At 60.9% G+C, this 5,189-nt stretch overlaps 1 pseudogene; it reads left to right on the top strand.

Moving 5' to 3' along the window:
- Nucleotides 1-213: 213 nt before the first annotated feature.
- LOC128948116 (Fc receptor-like protein 2) lies at nt 214-4,302 on the top strand (annotated as a pseudogene).
- Nucleotides 4,303-5,189: the final 887 nt, after the last annotated feature.

Below are 5,189 nucleotides of genomic sequence, written 5' to 3'. Positions count from 1 at the left end.
CCCCCCCCTCAGGACCCCATTTACAAGTGACCCCATTCCTGCCTCCCCAAAACCACCAAATTCCCTAATCCTGGGAACCCCATGACCCATTTTGACCCACCCACCTGTGTCCCCAGCCTGTCCCCACCCTGACCCCACCAATGGCCATCTACACATGAGGTCAAGACCTGACCTGGCTTCCTTCCCCTTCATCTGAAGAGCCGCCAGCCAGGGGAGCGGTGGCCACAGCAGCGAGTGACAGCCAGTGCACATGGCTGGGGACACCGGGATGGCCGGGAAGGTGGCGTTGCTCCTGTGGGGTGAGTGCCCCAGGCACAGGCATGATACGCTGGGGATGGGGAGGGAAGGGGGCATAGGGGGACTGTGGGGTCCCTTGAGGTTTCCAATGCCAGCAGAGCCAGTCCATGGTACCCACAGTGGACCTGGGTGTGACTGGGGATGTAGGGTGGCTTTGGGGACAGGAAGAAGGGGACGGAATTTGGGGATGGGGATGTGGGGACAGGAATGTGGGGACTGGCACCTTTGGGCTCAGGCAGCTCTGGGCATAGGGACAAGGGAACTGGGATGCAGGGACAGAAGGGGACAAGAACGGTGAAGTTGTCGCCATGGGGATGGGATCATGGGGATGGGATCATGAGCTGGTAGGGGTCACCTGGGCCAGCATGGGCTGTGTCCGTGGAGTCTTCATGCCCACGGTGTCCACAGTGTCCCCATGTTCTGCCTCAGCACAGGGTGGCCTCAGGGTCCCTGTTCCGAAGGTGTCTGTGCGACAGGGATTTGGTGCACGAGTGGCTGTTACATAGACATGTCCCCCTGCCTCTCCAAATCTTTTGGGGACCACCCACACACTTTCCCACAAGAGCATCTGTCCCCACGGGGACAGTTCGGGGACAGCCACCATACCCTGTACCCCATGTGCCTCTGTCCCCATGGTGACACCCCCACTGAGCCCTGCCCCTTCTCCCTTCCAGCTCAGACCCTCGGCCTTGCTGGTGAGTCCTCAGGGGATGCCATGTTCCCACCTTGCTGTCCCCAGCCCCACACTGGCCCTGGCAGGCTGGTGTCCCCTGTCACCCGCAGGTGCCCAGACCACCCAGCTCCTGGTGGAGCCCTCCTGGAGGCCGGCGGTGCTGTGGGACTGGGTGACACTGACCTGCCAGGGTTCAGGGACTGCTGGTGCCACCACCTGGTACAAGGACAGGCAGCGTTGGTGGCAGGAGGGACAGGACGGCCTCAGTGTCACCGAGAGTGGCACCTACTGGTGTGACAGACCTGGCACTGGGCGCAGCCCCCCAGTAACAGTCTTAGATGGTGAGAGGAGACCTCTAATAATCATGGGGGCCCCAGAGCGGTAAGGGTGGGCTCCACTCCGTAAGTGGCCTCACACCCCTCGTGTGACATGAGCCTGTGCCCTGCACACAGGGACATCCCAGTGCACCCCAGAGCACCCCAGAGCACCCACATGTCCCCGGTGCTATGGGCACCCACCTCAGAACAGTCTCATCAGTGAGATGTGACCTTCCTGTCCCACAAACCCACTGGTGCTGCAGGTGCCAGCGGGGGCACTGCTGGAGGGAGACACCTTGACACTGCGCTGCCGGTGCCAGCAGGAAAACCATCTCACCAGGGTGCGATTTTACCGGGAGGAGAAGGCCCTTAGGATGTCCCACAAGGGGACCAAGCTGTCCCTTTCACCTCTGCAGCTGCACCACAGCGGCCACTACCGATGTGAGGGCTTGGTGAGGTCCTTTATGTCATGGTCAGCAGCAGTGACAGTGGCAGTGCATGGTGACCACCCCCATGGCTGGAACTCCAATATCCTGACACCCAAAAAGCCACTTCCCAGTGCACTCAGACTCACAGTCCTCACCTCTCCTCTCCTTCCCAGAGCTCTTCTCGGTGCAGGTGCTGAAGGGTCCCCACGAGCTCACTGAGGGGTCCCCCCTGAATCTCAGCTGCCTCAGCACCCCCAACACCCTGCGGCCCCAAGCCCCCCTCTTGCACGTGTTCTACCGAGATGGGCAGGTGGTGGGGGGCGCACAGAGGTCCCCGTAGCTGCTGGTGCCCGCTGTGAGGGTCTCCCACTCAGAGAATTATGGTTGTGATGTGCACTCCCAGGGAGGGTCAGTGCAGAAGAGCAGCAACCGACTCCTCATCACGGTGTGCAGTGGGTGTGGGGATGGGCACGGGGAGCCCCCACAGATCCTCAGGTCCTCCACACTGCCTGGCACCCCCCAGACCTCCCTGGCGCCTGCTCGGGGGCACCCAACCTTTTCCAAATCCCCCCCGGCCCCCCCCACCCTTTCTCGGGTCTCTCCCCGGGACCCCCAGCCCCTACATGGGTACCCTCAACCTTCCCTGGTGCATTTTCTGTGTCCTGACATCGCTGCCCCGGGTTGCTCCTAAGGTCCCCCCATTCCTGGCTCATGTTTCCCTCCATCCTTCGTTGCGTCCCCTCCCTCATCCCTGGGTCCCTCCACCCCTGTCTGAGGTCTCTGCACATTGCCCAAGTCTCACCATCCCCTCCCAGGGTCCCCGTACCCTTCCTGGTTTTGCCCACCTCCCTCTCCAGGTGTTCCCTCCCTGACCCACTTATCATCTCTCGAGGTTCCTTTCTAAGCCCCCCCGCCCTAATCTCTGCACCCCCTCTCCGTCACTGGAATTCCCCTGCCCCTCCTTGACTCCCCCCCGGGTCTCTCACTGTCCCCTGGTGTCCCACACTCTTGCAGGGGTCCCGCCCTCGGGGGTGTTCCTGTCAGTGCAGTCCCCTGGGGGACAGGTGGCACTCGGGGACCGCCTGGGGCTGAGCTGTGCGGTGGCCATAGGGACAGGTCCCCTGTCCTTCTCCTGGCACCGGGAGGGCTCAGGGGCACTGCTGGGAGCCGGCCCCCGCCTGGAGCTGCAACACGTTGGGGACAATGACAGCGGCCAGTACCGGTGCCAAGTCAGCGACGGGAACAGCGTAGCCGAGAGTGACCCCCTGAATGTCACCGTCCTGGGTGAGTGGGACCCTTAGGTTGGGGGTGACCCCACCCACAGCACCCCCCTACCATCTCACCAGGTGCCAGCCCTGCCTCTGTCCCCACAGTGCCCGTAGCCAATGCCACCATCACCCTCAGTGCCCTGTCACACCAGGTGCGTGCAGGTGACAATGTGACCCTGCGCTGCTCAGTGCACGTGGGCTCAGCCCCTGTCACCTTCACCTGGCTGCACAATGGGCAGCAGGTGGCCTGGGGTCTCCTCCTGGAGCGCAGGGCCATCGATGTGGGACTTTCGGGCACCTACCAGTGCGTGGCCACCAACCAGCTGGGACAGGACGGGCACCACATGTTCCGGGCACTCAGCCCAGAGCTGGCCCTGGAGGTGACACCTGGCTCACCCTGGGTCACAGGTGGGGTGACACAGGTGGGGTCACCAGGGAGTGCAGGACCCCTGGGGTAATGGGTGACCCTGATGTGTCCCCCTCTGTTTCTTGCAGTGGCCTCAGGTGTTGGTGGGGCCCTTTTGTTCCTGCTCCTGGTCGTGGGTGCCATTGTGACCTGGCACCCGTGCCACCGTGTGGGTGGGTGACAATGGGGGCATGGGGGCTCCCAGTGAGCTGAGGCCCACAGAATTGGAGAAAACATAGGGAAATACCCACCTCAATTGTGACTTTGTCTAGGAGTCCTGTAGAGTTTTGGGAGGTGCTGGATGGTCCTGCAGGGATGTTGGTGATTCTTTCCAAGGCTCTGGGAGTTTTTGGGGGAGTCTCTGTCCCTCCTGGGATTTGGGTTCTTGAATGTGAGTTGTCTGGGGACACTGGGGAGGCTCATGGATTCTGGGGGGCTTCAGGGAGGTCTTGAAGGGGTTTAGGAATCCTGAGAGGGGTCAGGGCCCTGGGACGCCACAGTCACCCCTCCCTTGCTTCTATTGCAGTTGCCAGGAAGAACCACGAGAGGTGAGTGGGGGGCTCCAACCACACTGTCCCCTTTTACCCTAACTCCCAAGACCTCCCATTCCCTCCCCCACATCCCCTTTATTCCCTCAGGGCCCCCCCGGATTCCCCGGCCCCCCCAGAGGAGGGGGAGGTGCTGTACACCCACGTCGTGGTCACCAAGAGGGCAGGGCATGAGTACAGGGGGGACACACGCAGAGGGACACGTCACCCACCAGTGTCACCACACCCAGATCCCACAGCCCGTGTCTCTCGCAGCGTCCCCCCGTGCCACCACCCTCCAGGATCCCCAGGTGACCTACGCGGAGCTGCGGGGAACCCAGGGGCGACGGCGGGAACCCGGTGACATCTACGGGAATGTGCTGTGAAACTGGGAGGACACTAGGGGGAACTGGGGGTCCCCATCCATGGGCACCCACTCGTGTCTTTGCTGCCACTAAAACTGCCCCTCTGCCTCCCTGTGGGGGCACAAAGATCCCAAAGGGCTGAGAGAAGAACAATTTCCTGAAACAGCAACCAGAGAGAATAAAACCAACAGCAACAACAACAAGGTTCAGACTCCAAATGGTCACACAAAGAACGATTTCCAGGGAAAGCCACCAAAAAGGAACAAACCCCAGATATTTTCCCAGCATGTTTCCTCCACCAGACGAACCTGGCAGGGCCCTGGATCTTCCTTGCTCTTATGGCCAAAGTGACCTTCAGGAGGCCCTGGATTCTCTTCTCCTCTGTCCCAAACCCCTCCTCTGCCGTGCTCCCCACACCAGGATGACACAAAGTCCCTGTGGGGATCCGAGAGCCTCCCCCTTTTCCAGGACAGTCAGGATCAGGCCACAGCACTGGGTGGGGTGTCAGAGACAGGAAAAGCTTCATGTCTGGAGGCATTTTCGAACACCTATGTGTGACCGGGATGGGTCAGGCCTTGCTTTTGGTGAGATAGGGCTCCATCTGTCCATCAGTCTGTCAGCCGTGGCACACTAGGGACAGTGTGACACTCTGCCAAAGCCAGGTCTTGAGTGGCTGGGTGACCAGAAGTGCCAGCTGGGGAGAGGGCCCTTTTTGGCCCAATTGGCTTAAAAGGCAGAGCATGAGGTAGGCAAGTGCCTGACCGTGTCTCCTCTTCGGGTGTCTGTCCCATCCAAGCTGAAACCCAGGCGGTGGCAACTCATTTAAATGAGAAATATCTGCCAAGGAAAGTAGGAACCTTCCTGGAATAAGACGACCCATCTCTAAAACTCTTTTTAAATTTCAAAGA

Source organism: Melozone crissalis, unplaced genomic scaffold, assembly GCF_028551555.1.
Source record: "Melozone crissalis strain CALT ecotype California unplaced genomic scaffold, PUWL_Pcris_2 ptg000114l_1, whole genome shotgun sequence".
In the NCBI taxonomy this organism is placed as follows: Eukaryota; Metazoa; Chordata; class Aves; order Passeriformes; family Passerellidae; genus Melozone; species Melozone crissalis.
This window is presented reverse-complemented; position numbering and strand designations above follow the sequence as displayed.